This window comes from Ictidomys tridecemlineatus, chromosome 13 (assembly GCF_052094955.1).
Source record: "Ictidomys tridecemlineatus isolate mIctTri1 chromosome 13, mIctTri1.hap1, whole genome shotgun sequence".
NCBI classification, from domain to species: domain Eukaryota; kingdom Metazoa; phylum Chordata; class Mammalia; order Rodentia; family Sciuridae; genus Ictidomys; species Ictidomys tridecemlineatus.
In genome coordinates, this window is record NC_135489.1 from 78,682,760 (window position 1) to 78,708,012 (window position 25,253).

Consider the following 25,253-nt stretch of genomic DNA (forward strand, 5'->3'; position numbering starts at 1 on the left):
GAATCATTTTAGTATTACTAGATACATGTTTCACTCACTTGAGAACATAGGAGAAACAACATATTGGAGAGAAATGAGACACCTCAGAGAGTAGTGACAGGAATTTGGCTAAATGTTCTCATAGATTGTTCAAGTTTGGTTCTAAGGAAGCCACACAATGGGGGCTAATTGAGACCCTACATTTGAGTCATTCATACAAATAAAAGCATTTAAATATAATTGTCTTGCAAGTTTAAAAATGTAAAAATGTGACTGGTGAGGAGTATAGTGTTTATAGTTAATTTAAAAACACTGAGTGAAACACATACTTTCTTTCATTTGCTCTATTAATATGGGAAAATGTAGCATAGGATTAAGACAACAGGCTTTGGAATCTGATATAATTGTGATTGTTCTATCCATTTATCACTGAGGGTGGGAAAGCAAATTACAGAGGCTGCAGTTTTGTGTGTGTGTGTATGTGTGTGTGTGTGTGTTTGTGTGTGTGTGTGTGAAATTCAAATAATATTGACCTCAAATTTTACTGTGAATTTTAAAATGATGTTACATAAAATAGTTTAACAAATCGCTGAGATGTTAATCTGTAAAATACTTAATAAAATGTTTATAATATGCAGTTTCACAGAACTCAATCTTTTTAGCCACAAACTATAATTTTTATAAATTAATATGTGAAAATGTGATTCAGAAGTGACAAGATGAAGACATTTTCCCTGATGTGCCTCAAATGATTCCCAGTTTCTGCTATCATTGCTGTTTGGTTATTTTCTTCAACATACACAGCATTGTAATATCTATAGTTTCTAGTGTGAGCCATTGGAATATGCCATCTTTTAAACTATAAATTTTATGTTCTATTAACTGAATAATGTACATTACCACACACATATGTAAACATGTGAATTATGCAGAGCATATGGAGCTATTTCTTAATGCTGTAGGGGCTGTGGATCAGTTGTGGAACCAATGCAGCTTAGGAGCTGAAGTCTTGTCTGAGTACCTGCATTGTACTGGGCTGGTCTTTAAATATTTTAATATCACCCTTGAACAGAATATATGATGACATAATTATAGTGTTGATCAGATTATGCACTTTATTCATAGTACATATGTAAACATACAAGTGTTGAAGTAACGACTTTTGTGGATAGCAGGTATCTTATAACTCAAAGATACGTATTATTGTTTTTGTTTTGTTTTACAATGCTGAACCAAAAAATGCTTAGATAATTTTCCAGTAGGGATCTTCTATCATAGAAAGGCATTTGTCTGATAAAAAAGTAATTATATAGCTAATTTGATAGTATATAATTAAATTATCTGGAAATTTTTGTTGCATTCATTTATTTTTTGATTCTTTTTATTCATACAAGATTAGAGCATTTTATATCTAAAAGTACAAACTATAAATTTTAAAGAGTTTACCTTCTAGTAATTCACATTATGGTACATCTAAGTTAAGAAAAGAAATTATATATTCTTATAAGCATTATATTAACATACAAAATAAGCTTGAATACAAAACATTTCTATACATTCAATAAATTTTGATCATCTAATAGCTGAGAGCAATTTTATAGATAAACATATTTTTTGAGGAATCTAGTCTTCCCTCGACCTGATTTGGATTCTTTTTTTTTTTTTTACAATAGCTTTGTAGAGAGTGACATTATGAATAATTTGTTCTCAGAAATAAATACGCATTGAATAAAAGCTTCTTGCTCTCGGAATAAACACCTTTGTGCTTCCTGACAGGAAAAGCCTTGGCATTTCTTCTGCAGCAGCAGGCATTTGTTCCATTGTAACATTTGCTCCTCGTCCTTTATTGTTTAGTTAGACAGAAAATTCAAATCCTGACCCAAGTCCTGCTGCAACATTTCTGCAGAGTTATTCAACATATTGCAAAAAAAAAAAAAAAACATGTGAGAGCACTTTCCACTCTGCCATATCACCTGCAGCTGTTCAATAACATGAGGAATAAGGTAGACTAAAGTTTAAAGCCTCAAAGGAATACAAAAAAAGTGAATAAGATTGTTAAAATTCTATGTAAAATCGATTATAAGAAAGGAGGATGCCTTCTAGAACATCTCAAATTCACAGCTTCACTCCTGTGCTGTACTACAGTATTACACTAAATTCATGTACCAAATAATGGTGATGATTTTGACAGTCTTTCCTATTGTGTTGTATTTATTCCTTTATGCTTTATGTCAGATGATTGAATAACCGATTCACTCATAATGTTATGGACACTATTCAAATGGTAAATTGGTATTATTTTACCCACTTTTATACCTTAACAATGAAATCATCTGCTTTTCGCTGAAACAAACAAGCAGACAACTGGTTGTTAATGATTAGTAAGATCTGACCATCAGTTCAACTGCAAATGTAAGTTTAGTTAAAAAAGGGACCACTCTTTTTGGGATATGCAGACAGGTGATGAATATGATTTGTATCCTCCATATTCTGTACTATAATAATATTGAACTATGATTTATGTTAAATGTCTAAATTCTAAAAGAATTAACACTAACATTTTATCCTAAACACAGGTAAAAATGGAGGCATTTCTTATTTGCTTTCTGGAAGAGTTACTTGTGAACTGATAGACTAAGCTAGTTATGTTTGAACTAAACAAATATAAATCATTATAAACCTAAAACTTTAGTTCAGATCTTATAGTTTTATTATTATTTTCATAAAGAAGTATATAAAACTAATTACATACTTCTCTAAATTGACAATCTGGGGAACCAATACCATGAATTGAGTTTGCTACCTGAAACTGTCTTTTCAGATGAATGTTTTAGAAATTACATAAGATTTTCCTTTTTTAATTAAAATGATAATATAAAAATAAACTCACACAGAATATATGTTCAAAAACTTGTAGAAATATATTTTTAGTTTTTATTTATTAAAATGAAAATATTTCAATGCATATGATTGTCAGGGCATAAAATTTCAAGTTTTATATGTTGTGTTTTCCTCCAAATTATCTTTGCATTAAACATTATTTATTGTTATATAATAAGTAAAAACAGTTTAGAAAATACTTAGTCATAACATTTTAAGAAAGCTTTAATAGAAATGAATACATAATAATTTATGATCAAATAATATATATGTATGTAACCTTACATATCAAACATCATTTAACTACAAATTTCAACAACATTTAAAAATAGCTCTGTCCTCAGGTGTAGGGATAATGCAATGTCATTAAGACCACCGTGATGAAATATATGGTTTCCAAATTAGTACTTACATCTTTCTGTGGCTGTGACACTTAGGTTGTACCATGCGTTGATCTCCCGGTCAAGTGTGCTAGTGACAATGATTGTGCCATTGTCACTGATAGTAAACTCTTTACTTCCAGTAATAGAATATCTGTACCAAGAGAAAAGATCCCCCTTATATCATCATATTTGCTGTATCACATTGATATATAACATGGTTTTATGCCACCAGGTAAATTATTAAAAGCATATTCTGCATAGCTTATGAGATGCTGATTTTAAAAATGGCACGTCCACATATTTAGTGAACTCCACAGTCATAGGAAAAAGAAACTAATACAGCTTTACATTTAAATTGGTGTATGCTAAATCTAAACAAGCATAACTCATTATCAAACCCAAGAGAGGATTTTAATATGTAAATGACATGGTTAAAAAGAAATACCTTGCCCTCCACTGCAAAAAAATTTTGTGAGATACAGAGAAGTAAAAGTAAGTAGCAGAAATGAGTGACTGTGAACCTTTTCTTTTTTTCTTTCTTTCCTACACTAGATCTACTGCGTGAGAATCTGTGTATGATATTATAATTACTTAATTACTATCATACAAAAGTTACTTTTGTCCATTTAAATAAAAAAATTCAATAGGACTTGATAAAAATGACTTCTTTTAAGTAGCAGATTGACCTTTCATTTTGTTCCAGAATTATATAATATTTCAAGTTCCAGAAATATCCTAGATCCACTGTCCTTTACTTTGGGGATGCACATATTGATTAATGTACAATTGAGCACACACGAAAGGAAGTCAAGGTGCAAAATACGTCATGCGAAAGTCTGCAAAATTATCTCAAATCTACAATTAAAGAAGCCTTGAAGTTCTCGGCATGTCTCATCAGCTTGCAAATGATGAATAATGAAAAGTAAAGTAAAATACCATGTGGTTTCAATGACGGCTTCTCACTGTGCATATATTCCTGAATATTTCCATGAGACTTCAGTGAGATTTGCCAAAATTGTGGCAAAGATGAGAATAATTTAATCTTGAATTGACAGATTTCTAAAAATATTATGCTAATTTTTATCATGGTGTTAAAGAAAGAATTAAAATAGAAATTAGAATGAAGACATAGAGGAGTTCAGTTTTAAATATATTTAAACATTCAGAAGCATTTTATTTGAATAGCTACAAGTGATCATATTTCCCACTGAATATATTTGTCAGCAAAATTAAAGAGAATTTTAACAGTTGGCATTTTGTATTAAATATCCCATTTTGTTTCTGGAAACACCACTGCAACTAAAACCCACTAAAAGTTTGATAAGGAGTTATAAATTCTTTTAAATTAGTAGATAATGAATAGATGTAGATCCCATTGACAAATTAAAATGGAATAAAATCATATTTGATCCCCTAGGAAGATTGGATAATAGTATGTGATTTAAGCAATAATATATAATATGAATTATTTTCCTTATTTTTTTCTAGAGCCACCAATTCTGATTATATAGATTTTTTTTCTTTCTCACATCATCTTCACCAGATGAAATCTCCTTGGCCTTGAGATAAATTGCAGCTAATCAAATTTTATATGTGCATTCATTTTCCTTTTACAACATTTTTTTAAATTAGGAGAAAACATCAGAAAACTAATCAATAGTAAATTATTTTATTTTGGTTTGTACTATCCTCCTCTCAGTTATACTGGCAATGTTCTCACTAATTCAATTAAATGCATATTTTTAAATAACTTAAGTCTCATAGGACTGTTCTCAAAAGTACAAATTTTCCCTTATGCCTCTCAACCAGATTCTGCTTCTAAATTGTTGTGTATGACCATAATGTTATTATTATTTCAAGATAAGTTAAATGCTCTACTTTTATTAAATAAAATACAAACTGTAGTATTGGATTTCACCAGTCACTCCACTAATGTTCTTTTCCCTTATTCATAGTTCTGTCTGGGATTATGTAGTGCATTTTTTTTCCATGTCACTTTAGTCCCCTCCATGGTGTATCAATGTCCTTGTTTGGTATGCCCTTTAGTGTATGGGAAAATATTAGTTAGTGATTTTATACAGTGCCTCTCAAATGTCGGTGTCTGTCTGAGGCTTTCTCATGATCAGATAAAATGAGCCTGAAAGTTACAGAGGTATCAATCTTGTCTTAGTAATTGTAATATTAGCTGTGACTCTTGATCAAAGTATCTGCCAGGTTTCTTCACTGTAAAACTACTATGTTTTTGTAATTATTAAAGATCTCAGGAAGATATTCTGAAAACATTTGGCTTCTTTTTATATATTAACCTACTGATTTCAGTATCCATGTACAAATAATGACCACAATATTACCACTTTATTTTGCTAATGTTGATATCTATTTCTTTGATTATACATTTATTAATTAAAATTATTTTACAAGTGATTAAAAATGTGCTTCTTTATTTATCTTCATTAGTATCTATTCATAAGAATTGTTTCCAATGATTCAAACCAAAACTCATCATACAAACCAAATATTTTAATTCATTTTTTATTCAAATACTCAGTTTTGGATATTAGGTATTAATTACAGCATGGTTCCTTGGCCGTTTCAACACACTCCTATTCTTCCATTCTTTTATGGCTTCTTCCTTACATTTTTAGAACCACAATGTTCTCCCTGTAATAACTGTGGATTCAACCAGTTCTCCAGTCAGTTTCATTTCTTTTGATTGAAGAAGAGTATTTTAAGCAAGATGTAGGTGCAACAGTCTCCATTACTTCTTGTGATTCTTTTATTTTAAGCCCCCTGAGTAAATATCCAAGAGCAAATATATGTATGCATATCTGTGGTAAAAAACAAACCTACCTTTATTATCATATATATTATATATACATATATAGAGACAGTTATTCCTTCACATATGTGGGTTCATGTCAGTGTAGTCAACCAACTATGTATCAAATGCATTTGGAAAATGTGTATTTGTACTGAGTATGTACAAGTTTTTCATTATTTTCTAAACAACACAGATAACAACTATTTAAGTAACATTTACATTGTATAAGGTATTATAAGTAATTAAGAGATGACTTAAATAATATCAGAGAACTACTAACTGAGTGACTTATTAATGTAAAGCTGACATTCTAGACTGACTTACATTTATTTAAATGCAATGTGAGGTAAGCACTTTATCACTGAGCTACAACTCCAGCTGCCCATTCTTAAATTATTATATATGATTTATTCTGAAATGTAAGAAATAATCCTAGGTGTTAATATTTCAATGAATGAGACTTCTTGAAAATAAAATATTAAAATAAAGCAGACATAATAGAATTATTTAAAGGAATTTTAGGTTCCTTTAGAAGTATACAGCAAGTTACTTAACAGCTTGCATTTTGAGACTATACTTTTATTTAAAGTGGGAGAATAGTTACTTATAAGTTGTGAATATATTACTCTTTACTTTTGTTTTCTTTGTTCTTTTATTTTTTAGAGTGAATGTAATGATTTAACTGTAGTTCTTTCCTTATGGAAACATTTTTAAAAATAATTGATTTCATTGTACAAATTAAAGTTCCCAACAATTAATAAAGAGAAAACAATGACATTAACATACACTTCAAAACAGATGCTTCAGAATTAAATATTATTGAGATTATATTAAACCACCAGGTTTTAAAATTAGAAAACAAAAGAATATTTTCTACCATCAGTACTCAGTCTTTGCAGTTTATTTCACATTCAAAAATATGTTTTTCAGCATAAATTCTTAACAAGTCCATATTCTAGTAACTGGGATACAACAAGGTAAAATATATAGAATGATGCTTCCCTCTGCTCATATTAGCAGGAATGAAGCATACAATAAACTGGATACTAACAAGTACTCCGGCTATGTTGTGGTGGATAGTTTTAAATTTTGATGAAGTGGAAAGAACTCACTGTTGATATGGCTCTTGATTAAGAATTTAAATAGGGGAAGAAATATATGAGGACAGAGAAGATGAAAATCCATGTTGATTGCCTGAAGTTGGTTTTCCAGAAAGCAAAGGATAGAGTGACATAGATGAGGTCTCAGAGGTCCTGAACAGGATTGAATGGTGTCAGATCATTTAGGAATGCTAGGACCCATTAGGTGATACTAAGGGTGCTGACTTTTCATCTGTGAGATGGGAAGGCATAGAACTGATAAGATATGACATGCAAGATCATGAGAGCTGTGTTGAAATAAACTGAAGGAGGAAGATGGTGAAACTCGAGGGTTAGGTGAGAGCTTATTGCAATAACAGAGACTGATTAAGACAGCAGCATGATCCAATGTGGTTGGAAGGAGCAGGTGAGAAGCATCCAGATTGTTTTGAATGTGAGAAATGAACAATACCTGCAAAAGATTGAGTTTTTGGTTTGAGAAAGAGAAAAGGACTTCTAAACCTTAACAGAATCTTCTCCTCTTAAAAGTTGAGTGTGTGTATATGTGTCTTTGCTCACAGAAAAATAAAAATCAGAAGGTATCAGCAAATGTATAGAACTGATCATCAACTCAGCTGAGTAGAAATTAAAATTGAACTGGATTTGGCGCAGTTCAATCTGAGTTGGATCATTAATTCTTCACACCCAGTGGTGTTTGAACTGAATAAATGAGATTTAAGCTTGAGCAATATGGAGCCTGGATTTGTTAATAATTGAGATAAGAAAATCTGTAGGAATAAGAGGAATAGCAGGCAGATGAGATCAGAAGCTGAATAAAGAGAATGTTAGCTTTTAAATGTGTATAACATGTACAAATGAAGATGCTGAGTAGGAAGCTTGATGTCTACCTGTGGAGTTCAAGAGAAAATTCAGAATGGACATGTAGACTTGGATGTTGTCAGGCCCAGCAGCAGTCTTTAAAGCCACAGGGTTAATAGCATCAAGGATTAAGGGTTTTGGGAAAATAAGTCCAATGACTTGATCCAGAAATATATCAAAGTTTAAACTATGTAGAGACTGAAAGTCTGAAGACTGGGAAAAGACCAAAAACCTAACCAATAAAAAATAAAAAGAAAAGGCATGGAGGATGTTACAATGAGCATTCAAATTGTGTCAAAAAGGAATTTTTCAGATCCATGATACTATTATGGAACCACTGCCATTCTTCATTGTTGACCAAAACATTTTTTGATACATAAATGTTTTGCTTGACAAGTCAGAAGATTTGAGAACCCTAATCCGGACAAGAATTTGCTAAGTTGAGCAGCATCGACATGATTTAGACCTGTGCATTTAGTGTGTACATGCACACTAAAAAACCATTCTCCCATATACAACTAATGATTGGGAAACCTGATATGTAAAAATAGATTTAAATGTTGCTAACTTGCTGTGGTTTACTGATTATTCTACTGGAAGGAAATGAGTGAAAGTGACTTCTGTTGAGCCATCAACATAAATATGATTTCACTGGACATTGGGGCATGGGGCAAGTCAGAGAGAAAGTGAGAGAAGAAGATGATGAAGCAATCAACAGTTTTGTTTCATTTTTCAACAGTCAATAATTAGGACATCATGCTCTGGTTGAATATGTGTGAATAGATACAAACATACATACACAATTTTACTTGCTTCTTCTTTGTTCTATGTTTAATCATAATTTCTTCTTATGAGAGTTGCTCATGCTTTCTGGAAATGTTTGTAAATGTATTTGTGTAGCTAAAACAGAGTTTCCTCAAAAAGATATTTCCTTAAAAAAAGAATTTTCATACAATCTACCTTACAATTATTACTTGAGCGATCAAAGCAAGTATCTTATTCTTGAAACAAAATTGCACAATAAAAATAGTCATTTAAATTATTATTTGGGGTATGCAGAAGAATAATCTCACAAAAGCATCCATGTTCTAATATCTCTGATTCCATAAGTTTACTACCTACAGCCGCAAAAGTGAATAAAAGTGAATAAAAGCACTTTACACCTAAGCCACAACCCCAGCCAACAAAATCAACAAAATTCATTTTTTTTAAATCAGAAATACCTGTTGTGGGTTCAACAGAAAAATAGGCTTGCCCTTGTCATAAGTTGTACAGGAGACCTGCATTATTGCCACTTGTAGGATCATCAGCGTCACTTGCTGTTACCTGGATGACGAATGTTCCTGAAGGAAAAGCACATATTGACAGGAAATTAAGACTTCAATATTATTAAATATGAGTTCAATTCTGCAAAGCACTTTTCATTAGCAAGGAAGATCATACTATAAAACAAGATCCTAGTTTACCTGTTTTCTCTGAATTATTGAAGTAATGTTATTTTACAGACAAGGAACATAACCCTATATAAACTAGCCCTAATTCTTCTACGCATTACAGAACTTCAGATGCAGATCCATAACATGTCAAATATTAAGCAGTTTACTATAATGTATAATCCATAATCTTTCCAAGATGTGTTATTATTGGAAAATTTTTAAAAAAATACTTGAAAATGCTTTTCATCAAAAATCTTAATGTGGCCGGTACCTAAAACAATTGCAGAATGTTGACAAACATTGATAAAGATTATTGAAATGAGCTTGAAAGAATATCCAGTGGAGGCTAAGAATAATGATTAGGCCTGTTTCAGTTCTTTCCTCTGTACCTATTTTCTTTGAGGAATAAAAAGCAAAACAAAATCTAGTTGATATTAATAAAGTAAGCCTTCTTTCTAACTTCAGTATTAATCAATACAACCATGTGAAATAATTATTTGTGCATTTACTATAAATGCTCAAGTGCAAAAATATTTGCATAAAATATTGAGCTTTGAAATCATATCTATACAAATGAAATTGAGCATTACCAATTTCATCAAAATCTACGTTTGTTGAAACAAAATATGCACTCTCAAAAAGAATGATCATACAATGGTACAAAATCCAATAAGCTCTGTGATTTTCTTTAGAACTAGTATTATTAATTTCCCCATCACTAACCCTGGACCATGGCATGTGCCTGTAGTCCCAGGCACTAGGGAGGCTGAGATATGAGGATCACAAATTCAAGGCCAGCCTCAGAACATTAGAGAGGCTCTAAGCAACTGAGTGAAACCTTGTCTCAAAATGAAAAATAAAACAAAAAGGGCTAGGGTGTGGTCAGTGGAAAAACACCCCTGGGTTCAATTCCCCTTAGCAAAAAAAAAAAAAAAAAAAAGAAAGTAAGAAATAAAGAAATTTCCAACACAATCCTATTGTATAAACTGGGACACCCTAATAGGGATTGCTTCTATACTTCAAACTGGGGGTGGACCTCAGTATTATGCATTTGTCACTATTTGTATTAGTTCTTTTATTTTTATTTTTTTGTTTCTAAAAGCTTTTTATTTTTTTAATTTTTTTTTATTGTTGGTCATTCAAAACATTACACAGTTCTTAATACATCATCTTTCACAGTTTGATTCAAGTGGGTTATGAACTCCCAACTTTACCCCGTAAACAGATTGCTGTTTCACATCAGTTACCCTAGAAAGGCAATATGTCAATCAATGGAAGGGTAACTGATGTATTAGTTCTTTTAATGTTACCTACAACATTTATTTTAGTATCAAATAGCATATTTTACCAAAGAATCCCTTCTTGTTACATAACTTTAATTAGGCAACACTTTCACAGGGTTGAAATAAAACTAGAATAATAAAATACATGAAAAGAAAAATTTACCTACCCCTTCCAATGCTTAATTATTCCAACCACTTAACATGTAGACACTTGTTAATTTCATATATTTTTAAGACATGCCTATACAATAATTTTGATGATTTGTTCAAATAAAATGATTCAGAAGGAGCATTACTTTAACCAAACTGAGTTAGATTGATTGTTTCATTTACCCTTCTAAGTACACATTGAGTTAAGGAGTTAGATTCTGTTTCCAGCCCTGCTCTTTAATATCTCATATTAAGTTGAAGCTTTCTTTACTTCTAACTGAAACTTACCTCTTGAGCATCTCAATATGTCATTCCCTTGTCCTCTACAAAATGGAAAACCTAGTGTACTGTTGAGAGAGAGAGAGAGAGAGAGAGAGAGAGAGAGAGAGAGAGAAGAAATAAAACAGAGGGATCTCATGAAATTAGAAGAAAGACCAAAAAGTTGAGGAAGGAGATTGAGAGGGAGGGGGGAGGAGAAAGTATAGGGAAGTACTGAGGAATTAAATTTACCAAATTGTCTTATATGAATTATGAATATACCACAATAAATCTCACTTAAATATATAGTTATAAGGCATTAATTTAAAAATAATAATAACAATGATAATAATGCTATAAGGGAGATCAACAGAGTAGAAACAAGCATATCTTGGTGATGGAAGAGGAGAAGAAAAGGGAAGATATGGGGGAATGAGAGATGCATGTGTGAAGAGGGAATAATTAAATTTACTATTATCTATAATTATAAAGCACCAACAAAAATAAAAAAGGTCATCAATAATACATAAACATCAAAAGATTTCAGAAATATAAAATCACTTGATAACATTTTATACATTCCTATTTTGCATATAGTTTAGAATCAATTGTTCAGTCCACACGAGAATGAGAACAATCAGTAGGAGACTAACAACATGTCTTTCAATATAAAATATCCATGGTCTCCTAATCCCTTCTTTCTCATATTATCAGTTACATGCACATTAATTAAGCTAGTTCGTGTTTGTATTAGTTCTTTTAATTGGACTCTACCAGACCAAAGATTCTCTTAATCTTAAATCTTAGATGTGGATGGGACAAATAAATGATTAATTTCAACACTAATTTGTATAAGAATGCATGACATCCTTCCTTTCTTGGTCAGTAATATTAGAGATGCTTCAAGCTTGAGTCTTGAAGACCTCCTTCTACTTTAGGACATCATCCTCTGATTGTATTTATATAGTTGATGAAAACTTAAAAATTGAAATTGGCCAGATCCTTGAATCTCATCAGGAGGAATAAACAGAGAGTAGAAAAACCTTTACTTGGTTATCAAGGAGTCTAAACGTCAGTTTGCATCCCTCAGTGGAGTTAGTATTGTTTGGTCAGAGATCCTTGAGCTTTTAGGAAATAGGGAGAGCTAAATGACTAGACCCTACCAGCCCAAAGATTATCTTAAATCAATGTGTATCTAACCCGTTTCATTAGAAAAGTATGATTAGATGACTGTAGCCTCAGAATCACATTTCAATAAGACTAACTTATCAATTGTCTTACTTGTTCCAATAATAAACATAAAATATAATTGTATAATAATTTTGGTTTCTATTTTTACAATGATTACTAGTTTCAGTTGGCTGTATTACTCTTCAGAGACACTTTTTTTACAATTGAAATTGAAAATATTGGTTATGTCTTTGTAGCTAGCTTCTGAATCATTATAACTATCTGTCATAAAAAGTCCTTGTGAATTTAAGTTTAGCTTGATATTTGGCTATACCTATTCAAACAGGCACTCTATTTGTAGAAACTTATTGTTAAGTAGGTGACACAAAATATCAACCTGCACTGAGTGCTTCAATTAGAAGGCATGGTTTTTAGAAGTCTTTGGAAATTGCCTTTACTAATTAGTTCTGACACAGAAAATTATAATAATAGTATACACACATACTAATAATTGTTATGTATGTGGAGCTGCACTTAAATTACATTTTGTGGCAATATTAATAAATACTAACCTATATAAAGTTATGTAAATATTTTTGAAGATTGAATTCATGATAGCATCAATAACAGAATTTCTCAGCACATAAGACTTATTCTGCCATCACTGAGAACGATCTTGTGTAAGGAAAGTGTAGCTCTGTCACTGTTGATTATGTGCATTTTATTATCAACCAAGAGTTTCACAGAAGATTGAACAAGTCTCCTACAAATACTAACTTTAACATTACAAGAAAGCTTTATTGAATGGTATTGTCACATATCACATAGAATGCTTTAATCTCTGGTGATTATGGGAGGAATCCAAATACAAAAGTATAAAGGAGAAGTAATTTTTTTTATATGAGAGTAATTTGCTATCATGTACGTAATAAGGAAGTCAGCAACCTGTGGCAAGAGCATTTCATAATTAAAGCTTGCATTTATTACAGAATCCTAAATTAAACACATGTGGTAAAGTTTTTTATTTTACTATTTGCTGAATTCAAACTGCATATTTCAAAATAACTCATTTGTTTTAGTATGTAATATCTTGGTGTGAAATTCTATGTTATAAAGGTTAACAGGCTTCTTTTAGAATGAAAATATAAATTTTCCAATAGGAAAGCTATTTTAACTTGCAGTTTTAACATGAGTACACTTGAATTAATCTCAGATAAATTTTTGAGGTGTTTATTTGTGTAAAGAAGCATAGATTAAAGAAAGATTTTTTTTTATTGTTGGTCGTTCAAAACATTACACAGTTCTTAATACATCATCTTTCACAGTTCGATTCATAAAGAAAGATTTTTACCTGTACTCTAAGTCTGTGATTTTAGTAACAATCAAATAGATATAAGGTGAATTAGAGAATTTATTGGTCAAATTCAGGATGAAAATATTAGTTTCCTTGGTTCTCCTGTTTCCACCTTTCAATGGAGACCTGATTTTATCAGTGTGAAGACTATTATTTATTCACAAGTCCTGACTGACCTATCCTTAGTGGATTTATATTTGAGAAGCAATTACTTTACAACCTAGAACCTCCAAATGAAATTCTGAAAAGAGACAGTATTTTCCTACTCGTTACCATAACTGTGCAAAGTATTCCTCAATTATTTCTGTTTTTCTGTCCATAACTATCTGGAAACTAGGTCATTTTTATTATTTTTGTGTTTTATTTTTGACACCTCAACTTTTTATAATCTGAGATAGTATAATTCAAGTCAAACAAATTAGACTGTTTAAGAAAGCAAAACATTTAGAAAGAATAGTAAAAACAATTTATCCAAGTCTAATTTATTTTCAGCTCATGTGTCTGAAGGCATAAGATTCTTTTTTTTTTTAAAAGAGAGAGTGAGAGAGGGGGGAGAGAGAGAGAGAGATAGAGAGAGAGAATTTTTAATATTTATTTTTTTAGTTCTCGGCGGACACAACATCTTTGTTGGTATGTGGTGCTGAGGATCGAACCCGGGCCGCACGCATGCCAGGCATGGCGCGCTACCGCTTGAGCCACATCCCCAGCCGCCGGCATAAGATTCTTAAAATCTAATTTTCAAATGTGGTAAATTTCAACAAATAACATTTTTTTCCTGAGAAGGAATTGAAATAAATTTACATGCATTTTACATTAATTGAATTTAAATGTTTTTTTTTATTGCCACTTATTATGATATACTTGTGCCATATTGATGATAAAATTATAAAGGTGAATTTTATATGTGCAATTCCAAAAATATAAATTATGTGAATTTAAATATTTCCTTAATAATCATAGAATTCAGTATAACCCACTTTATTCACATTTCAAATCTGAAAGGTTATAATAATCTTTTTTATCTTTAAAAAAATAAAGTTTTTCTTATAAGACATTTCACTTCAAAAACATCCTGACTTTGATAATAAGTAAAATGCCCATCATAAAGACCATAAATGTTGGACTCTTGATAATGTTGAAATTGATGTTTCATGAAAAATTGGGTGGACCATATTTATTTGATAGTGCTCCAAAATATGGGAAGAGAGGACATTAACTAGTAATTTATTCTAGCTATCTATAGACAGGAAAAAATATATAAAACCAAACTTTGAAGTATTCAGGCTTTAAATTTTTTTTTGTGTATACATACATATACATATATGACAAAATTTTTTATGTATACATACATATACATATATGATAAATAATTTCAACCCTAATTAGCATTTGAGGCATGTGAAGTCTAAATATTTATTTATTATCATTGTTTTACACATAATGTGGCCTAATTTATTAAAGCATGATTCACTTTTAGCAGGATGTTGTAGTGATCTGCAGAAAATAAATCACTTGAGTCTGCATTTTAAAATCCTTCAAGGCAAGAGTTCAGTGTTTAAAACAAATACTTCTAGGTAGGTTTGGGTGATATTGGCAGAACCTGTCAAAGGAGGTTTAATTGCTCATTAAGCAGCATGCAAAATCTATTTTTAAATGCCCTTTCCTTTGATGACATGCTAATGTTTTATGTAAAAGCTAATAGCCATCATTGAAAGATGGGATTATCTGTTTGATAGACAATTACTATGGTACCATTAAAAGGACATAAAAAGGAATATGTAGCTTTTGCACTAAAAACTTTCCAAATGATGAGTCAGCATTTACAATTTACCTCCAGCTCTTGGGGTATTATATGCCTCCATCCAGACCAGTAGAGTCTTCCTGCATTTCACAGCCACCAGTATCAGCTACCAAACCTGTCCAGTCACTTATGTAGCATTTTTTACCACAAATATATCCATTCATTCATTTATTTGATCATTCCAAACATGACGGCACCCCATGTCTCCTGGTATTATATTTTCACATGGAAGGAAGACAATGACTTTGGCCATCCAGGGTAACAAGTGGGAAAATATAATGTTATATATCCATTCCACTTGACAATTGAAGTTTGAAAGTAAGTGAATTTCAAATATAAACACAATTGGCCAAACCCCAACATTATATGTAAAGAAATGTATGTTTAATAAGCAAGTACATAATGAATATTCTATGGTACTCATAAATATGGATGAATATTGTCAATCAAAAATAATTAATTAATTTTAATAGAGAAAAATTTTTAATGTTTTGGGTTTTCTCTTCTCATGACATTCAAATGTAGATTTCTTTCAGTAATTATAACCAAACTCTAAGTTCAAAGCGCAGACTCAAAATCTAATAATTAGTGGTTGACTCCAACACAAACCAAAATATTTAAGAAAAACAAGTCGCACTGGTTAGTTCTTAAAGGCTGAAATAGTTGGATACTGAATTTGGGAACAATGGCAACATGGAATTTGGAAACAATAACCCATCACTTGACAGTGAATATGAAAATAAATTGAAAAATTAATGATCTATTTAGTAAAATAATTCACTTTATTATTGATTAAACATTAAGATAAGCCTGTATAACTATATTATTTGGTTTCTTTACTCCTAATCAAAGTCAACAAAGTGCAGAAATGCTTCAGAGGGCGCTGATGAGAAGGTTAACAGAGCAATAGGAATATCTCCCTATGTTCGTAACGGACACCTTGATGTTACACACTTTGTTGGACTTGGCCTCCAGGGAGGTATAAAAAGTGCTCAGTGGTGTTACTATGAGTCCATGTTCAGCCTGAATCCTGACTGGCACTTTCATAAGACGTCATGATCTATGCAAATTGACTAGAAGATTTGTGCATGGACCTCAAACAGGAGTGCACAAGATGAGTATGGCAGTTAGATAGTGCCTGCACTAAACCGTGATTTGGGAGTCTCTTGGAAGCCACAGTTAGACTGCAGTGATACCATGTCATCAAAACTGTAATGTATTCAAAATAACCCCCTTGTAAGTGCACCATTTGACTCTGAACAACACCTGCTTTTTAAAATACTTCATGTCTTTCTCTTCTTCCTATGTCACCAGCCAAATCTGCTCTTTCTAATTTGCCCGCCCACCCCATTTTGCTTAGCAGTGGAGTAAGCCTGGGTGTTTTTGAGCTCCCTAGCTGCTGTATTCTCTGCTAAAAGGATCTCAGTTATGACCTACATCATTGACATATGTCAATGACTCACACACTGCTACAAACAGTCTTCATCACTCTAATATGGAAATCATCTTGGGATAAGGTGTGGCTGGCCTTTTTGCATCACACACTTTTAAAGTGCCCCCTATTTCTCCATGCAGTTCATCATCATCAATCATTTACACTTTACATTTTCATAACACATCTTGTCAATTATAATCTTGCTTAAAATTAGTTATTTCTTGTTTGTGTACAGAATTAAAATATAATCCATGTTAGAAATTAATTTCTGTGTGTTCTTTCCAATTCTATTCTCAGTTTTACAGAAGAGCTCCTAGTACATGAGTATGTAAGATATGCTTAATGAGAAAGAAGGATAAGTTAGAAGATGAAGGAAGAAAAAGGAGAAGGATGAGAGGAATGAGGAGGTGAAGAGGAGCCAAGCAGGGCAGAGAGGAAGAGAAGGCAAAGAACTATCCCTTTGCTTAGTAAACAAAATTGAAGTATTTAAAATAATTTTTAATATCTAATAATAATTTGGATACATATTTCACAGTTTGATTTGTTTACACACTAGTTAAAATACTTATATTCTAAAGGATGTAGAAAGATACCTTTGAATTTCTACCTAGAATATTAAAATATAAGAAATCAGAAAACTATATGAAAGAATATATATTTTTGGAATCATTGGATAATGAATCACATATTTAGGTAAAGCAGTTTTAAAACATGTTAGCATAATTTTAAATGATCATTATGGAATCATATTTTTCAAAGTTAAGTAAATTTTTGAATTAAATTATACTATTTATTGTGCTTTTAAAGTATTTTCACTGATTGAATTAAAGGAAAATTTTTGCATAAACATAGCTTTTCCCCTACTAGAAAAACATTTCCAGTTTTCAAGGCAATAAATTCCTATGTCTTATGGAAATCACCCTGTTCTTTATATATCATATTTAAATCATTAGTAACAATAGCATTGGACTTTAAAAGAAACTTGAAATAGTTGCACAGGGGTTTTCCACCACTTTGGTTCATTTTTAGTCTTTAGATTCCTTGGTTTTGATGTCAATAGTAGCTCTTGTTTTATAAATTGGCTTTCTATATTCTAAATAGATATCCTGCAGAATTTTATTAATTGCTCAAATAAACATGTTTGAACTTTTTTACTGCTTTCCAGAATGAGACAAATTTAATAACACAGGTAATTTATTAATGCACAGTACCATTTTTAAATTTTTTTTTTACTATAGACTAGTTTTTTAAAAATATTTCACTTAAACATGTTCATAGAAGGAAGTGTTAATGTAATACTTAGATAATCCACTTCCAAAACATATGCTCAAAAATTTAAAATTTGTTGTCATTGTTAAAATATCTTTGATGTAAATTAATATGCAATACCTTCTGGAGACATCTCTGGGACAATGGGGTCATAAGGTTCATCTAGGAATTTTGGTTCATTGTCATTGATATCCAAAACTCTGATGACAAACTCAGACTCGGGCTCCACAGCCCTTCCAGTGTTGGTGTCTATTACCTGGGCTCTCAGAGTGTAAAGGGACCGTTCCTCTCTATCGAGCTTCTGTATGACATATAGGTCACCTGTTCTGTTGTCAATGGTGAAAAGACTTCCAGCTCCATCTCCCCAGAGCTTGTATTGAAAAGAGTTGTTTCCATTGTCTAAGTCAGATCTTACCTGTAAGTACAAACAGGTACAACTGAGTTTCCAGATATGCTCAAAATGAAAAATCCATTTTAAGAGTTCGTTTCCTTTTGTGCTAATCATTCCTTGAGTTAATAATCTTATTTAATTCCTATATTATTTTAATTCACACATCAATTTCAAATTTAAGATCGACCATCAGAAAGAGAGTTAATTTTTTTAAAATATAAAGAACTACAGAAATTTGATTCTTCTACATAGACAATTCTAGTAATATATTATTACTGAAAAACAAAATCTCTTTCATAAAATATTCACAACATAGTTGGTCCATGTTTGTTCTATGGTTACATCTTTGGTCACTAAAACCAAAGCCTCGAATATTTATATTTGGTTGGAACCTAGAGAAAATTTTACTTATATCTATGATCACAAGTAATTATAACATTACAAGTTACATAATACTGATGAACTCAATCTTTTCTATGCAGAAGCAAAGACAGAAAATTTTTAAAAATTACCCATAGTCTCAGGTTTCTGGGAAGTTTTATGATTTGGCACAGGACTGTGGATTCCAAGATTCACCCATGATGATAATTATATAACATGCTTTTAAATCTTTAATTTTAAGCTAGAAAATGCCCACTCTTTCTAACACATTTTACTTGATTTTTAAACATACACTTTTCTTCTTTTTATTTTGTGAAAAATTGCTCATTCATAGTTTTGATGAGTTATTTAGATTTTAAAATTTATATGTTAAAAGATGTCATTTTGATATTGATGTGGTTAAATAGGCTGTCTGGTTTATCATAATTAAATCTACATAAATAATTCTCCTTTTGTATGTAAATGATGCCTTTGTTATTACAAATGTGTGTTTTCTTGATCCACCATTCATGAATATACTCTTCTTCAAAGGAAAACTTCCTATGAAAATACAAAGATAACCATGAAATGCCATCCTAAACCAATTACAACTTGTCTGATGGCTGCAGTTAAAAGTTATTATTCCTCACTAACTCATATAACTTTTCTATGCTATTGTGGAGAAATTCTAAACATACTCCAAATAACAATAATATAGTATTATTGTTGTTGTTGCTCTTATTGTTGTTGTTTTAATCTGTATTATCATTGCTACATACTGGAAGAAACAGATTTGGGAAAACTAACATCCAACTTGATGTTATGGTTATAGCTTTTTTAGTTTGATAGTCTTTAATTATTTATAAAAAGAAGAGATTTTGTATGTCATGAGGTTATGAAATTAAGAATAATTCATATATTTTCTAATGAATATGTCAAATGAGCAATGAATAGACCATGTTTTTAAAATGATATCACTTCAGTGTAGTTTTAAAATTTGTTCAATATTGAATGAATGTAAATTAAATTCAGTAAAGAATAGGAGTATACCAAGCTTATTTAAATTATAAATTTCAAAGACCAAGGAGGTTAACATTTTTAAAGACACATTTTTTCTTTTTTTTTTTTTTTTCGGTACTGGGGATTGAACATAGCAGCACTCAATCACTGAGCCACATCCCCAGCCTTATTTTGTATTTTATTTAGAGACAGGGTCTCACAGAGTTTCTTAGTGCCTCACTGTTACTAAGGCTTGCTTTGAACTCAAGATCCTCCTGCCTCAGCCTCTGGAGTGCTGGGATAACAGGCAAGTGCTACCATGCCTGCCCATAAAGAACAATTTTAAGCGGTAAATCACCAAAACTCTTTTACTGAACACTTGCCTCTAAATGTCACAAAATGCATGTGTTAAACTCATTTTGATCTCATGCACTATAGTACATATTTTGAAATTTACTATATTTTTATTTTAAAATATTTTCTCAATTAAGCAGCTGTTAAATATTTGACCAAACAATGTCACTTTATTTTTTTAACATAACTGCCTTTCCAATTTTTATTTTTTTTATTTATTTTTTTAAAGAGAGAGTGAGAGAGGAGAGAGAGAGAGAGAGAGAGAGAGAGAGAGAGAGAGAGAGAGAGAGAGAGAGAGAATTTTTAATATTTTATTTTTTAGTTCTCGGCGGACACAACATCTTTGTTGGTATGTGGTGCTGAGGATCGAACCCGGGCCGCACGCATGCCAGGTAAGCGCGCTACCACTTGAGCCACATCCCCAGCCCCCAATTTTTATTTTTTTAAATGAATGTATCAAAAGGCACTTTAGTGGGAGACATCTTACCAGCAGTTCTTCAGTTGCATACACCTAAACATCCCCCAAAGTTTCTCCCAAACCAGTTATCTCGGTGTAATGTGAGTCATGAGGTTGTTTAGAGGAAAAAACAAGTATTTTTAATGGATGTTTGTTATATAAAGAAAAGAACAGGCAAAGCCAATCATTCTGTGACATGAGGAAATAAGAGGCTGGTGTAGGTGGCAGAAACGGAGTAGGAAATGTGACAGCCAAGGAGATAGTCTTTGTTCCTGTCACATTGGTACAGTTAAGTACCTTATTTACAAAAAGCCACTGAACGGTATTTGCCTGTCACCCTCTTCAGTGACAGAAGAGTTTAAGTCATTCTGGAGATCACTCTAAATGGAGCTAGATAGACTCAGTTCATTAGCAGCCCCTTAAGATGGACCCTATTTTTGCCACAGGGCATGTGATTTACCTGCAGACATTGTGGAGAATTAAAAGGGTAAGGAGGATCCTGTGGGAGACAAACACAGACACATAGGAGTGTTCTGAAGCCTAATCTAAGCCTGTGGTTGAAGGTACTCCTGTGCCTGTGGTTGATAGGATAGAGGTACTTAGATGGAATCTGGATACCACACTAATGCTGAGGCTCTCCTGAATGGGCTAGAAGACAGTTAATGAATTTTGAGTGCTTCACCCTTTGGGCCCAATTAAATTTTAGTGCCAGTTAATTAGCGGTTAAACTTACTTCAGTTTATTCATCTAGAGAAAGAACCTTATGGAAAAGGACATGATATTGTAATTATCTGTGTTTAAAGAAAACCAAATAATAATCAAAACCAAAAACATAAATTGGAGGTGTTCTGTCTCATTAAGGACATTTTATTAAAATATATTCTTCTAAGAAGGTGAAAGTAACTATTCTTTGCACTTCAACTTCACTAATCAAATGAAGTCTGTAGGTTTCTGACACTCCTTGGCTGCAAAAGGATATAGTATTAAACTGCTTCATTAAAAATGAAGGAGGGATAAATCAATAGCTATTTAGCATAACAGAAAAATCAGGTAAAAAAAATGTTGGTAGATGATATTTGACTCATTGAGTCTGCTTTGATTTATTACCAAAAATTGCACCACTGAATTTTTAGCTATTGATCAATGAAGGCAGCCTTTTCATGTAGGAGACTAGAGTGAAATTTGAACCTAGAACTCACGTTTTTAATGATGTTCAGGTGCTTGAAAATTCTAAATAATTAATAATGTTCATGTTTGAGGTTTTCTAGTGGTTCCACTGAGAAAAATGCAGAACTCAGCAAACACCAAAACCATGGACTGGAAGACTTTCAGAAAGTAAGTACCCGTCCAATGTAATGACTTCCATTCATTTCCTCTGATACAAAGAATTGGTTCCACACCCAGCCTCGATTCACTCTCCAATGAGAATCTGCCCGTTTTTCAGCCTTCTCTCTGCTAGAGTCTCCTGCCACTGCAAAGCCAGGCCAGAGGCAGGGGATCCCCAGCACACAAGACAGCAGCCAGCAAACGTGCATTGCGATGTCTTCTTGGGTACCAGTGTCACTCTTCCAAGGAAAGAGTGTGTAGCCCACCAAAATCCTGTGCTTCTTTATCATCTATTTTCTCTCAAATATCTTTTGTATCCCTAAAGCACAGAAACAAAACAAAATTTGTCATTTAAGAAATAACATTTTCTCCCATAATTACTAAAGACAGGTTATAGCTTTTGCATCTGAGAGAAATGGAATAAAATATACATTCAAATTATCTTTTGATTAAGCTAGTAAATTATATTTTGTAGCCCAACAATAATCCGATTGCAATAATTATAAATTTCTACTCAAGGAACACTTGTTGTAAACTGCAATCACAAATCCGCCCGAAGGTTGAAGTTACTCTTAGCTATCTCCTTGACTGACAGATGACATAGAGAGAGTATTAAAATATTATTTAATTTACTTATGTCCTTCTAGCCATCTCAGAAAAATTCATACTATTCCCTGAAAGCAATCATCAAGTCATGAGTAAAAACCGAGACATGTATTTATCATCTTTTCATGTAATATAAATAAGATTTATCTTCCAGTTTTGAAAATTATGATGTTTTATGTAGTTAATTAAATAGACAAAGTAATAATTAAGCTTAAAACCCAAGAAATGTAATAATAAGTTAAACTATAAAACATCCGAACTAGAAAGCCTGTGCAGGATAGTTACCCTTCTATATTTTGAAAGATTTGGTAAAATTATTTCTCATTGAAAACAAAAAAAGACATTTTTAAGGATTAAGTACAAAATGTGATGCCAGGGTAAAATGGCTCATGGTTTATGATATGTATGATAGCTATGAAATGAAATAGTAAAATCAAAAACTCAGCCTACTGAGTTTTTCATTCAAAACCTATTGTTGAAGGGAAGCTGATGTTACAAACTGTCTCTTTCATAATTGGTAATGCTCATCCTTATATGTAATTGAATAACTTCATTTTTCCCTCCTCTATTTAGGATTCCATCAAACTATGTGGGGTTTCTTTCTTTAGCCACCATGAAGGAAAATTTGGTGAGATCCACAGTAGCATTTACTTTCATGAACTCATCAGGAAAGCCATACATCCTGGCTTAGAAGTATTTCAGCATGATCTTGTTTTGAATATTCTGTAGGTGTTTTTTTAATGATTCCTGAGAGAGTTTGGGGTCTTTGGCTCTTGTTAGGAAAGGTTATTAAAAAACAATTAAGAAAGAGGGATTCTGTGTTCCCTCTGTAGTCCCTTCAAGTGGATGTATTTTTGTTACTTGTTTAATTAATGAAGGTCATGAAGAAATTCAGTTGAAATGAAAATTAAGGATAAATTTTATCCTTACATTGAATATTTTAAGTACTTAAAAGTCTATTTTTTAAATGTTAGTGAAAAATATATTTTGATAGCTAGTAAATAATCATTTGTAACAAATACAGTTTACTTAATAAAAAAGATATTTTGCATAAGTGTGGTAAACTATCACTCAGGGTGATAAGAAAGTATTTGTCTTATTTGACAAAGTGATATTTCTGTTAACATTATATTGTAACCTTCTCATACAACTAAAAATAGAGAAAATAACATAACGAACCACTGTGCATCCCTGTACAGCTACAATAATTACCAGCACAGGGCCAAGCTCATGTCATGGATACATACACCACATCCTCAGAGTAAAATAGATTTCAGATGTCACATCATTGTAATCATTGTAACCACACCAGACACACTATACTTGAGCTTACGTGATACATGTGTATGTGTATGCACCTCTCAAAATCAAAATTGGATACTTAAAGCTAATATTAAAATTTTGACACAATCAAATATGCATGGAGTGTTTAAATTAAAAAGTTTCAAACATCTTTGAATCACATTTCAAATATATTCACACAATATGGTATGCTGAGATATTTGTTGTCTTGTTGTTACCTCAGTTTCCTCTATTTTTCATTTTCCTTTCCATTTATGTAATATAGTCTTTGGTCTCTATATTGTACCCCACCCTCTGGATATTGCTAAATGTATTACCATGTGTGATCAGATATGGTTCTTTATCTTGTGAATTCTCTATAAATTTCTAGTGACTTTCTTCTATACAATTTAAAATACTTGTTAAATATAACCATAACTCATGTTTTACACTTCTTATTGCATGACATCCAGTGGCTGAAATCGCCTGGAATTTTTTTTTTTCATATCTTGGTTTTACTGTAGTGGGAGATGGGTTTTTTTTTCTCTGTATATGTATTAGCAGATGATATACTATCAGAGGAATCATTTGTTATAAATTTCATAGTAAACTTTCTCTTAAGGTTTTCTTTAGTTTTTGACAACTATTGCCCAAATTGGATATTTCAGTAACCACAGTGTGAAACAATGAAGAAATATAAACTCTAAAAAAACTAAAAGTAATCCCCCAAATTTAATAATATGTTATTTGAAAAAATTCACAGGACGATTTTTATCAGAAAAGTGATTTTTATCAGAAAGTTGAATAGTGCAGAAGAAAATATCTTTGGTTATAAGGACAATTCAGTAGGAACCCATCAAACAAAATTACAGTGATAAAACTAACTGTACACAAATAATTTTTAAAAATAAAGAGGATTTCAATATCTTTTGGAACAATATCATGTGGCATAGCATATGTATAATTGGAATTGCAAGAAAAGAGTGATAGTGTCAAAAACATTTTTAAAATTGCCAATTAATTTTCAAATATGCCTTACATTATTACATTGAAAAAGAAAAAAATAATAACCTCAGTAAACACCAAGAACCCAAAAATTAGCAACAAAATCAACCCAATTATGCTCTTGTAAAATACTAAAATAAGATATATATATATATATATATATATATATATACACACATATACGTGTGTGTGTGTGTGTGTGTATCTTAAAATCACTGTTGAAAACAGCAAACAATAATAATGTTTGTTAAATGTTCATCAGATCTGGGTGTGATAGCAGCCTGGGAGGCTGAAGCA

At 31.6% G+C, this 25,253-nt stretch overlaps 1 pseudogene; it reads right to left on the reverse strand.

Moving 5' to 3' along the window:
- Positions 1-22,355, reverse strand: part of LOC144369707 (cadherin-19-like) — a 43,107-nt pseudogene extending 20,752 nt beyond the window's left edge.
- Positions 22,356-25,253: the final 2,898 nt, after the last annotated feature.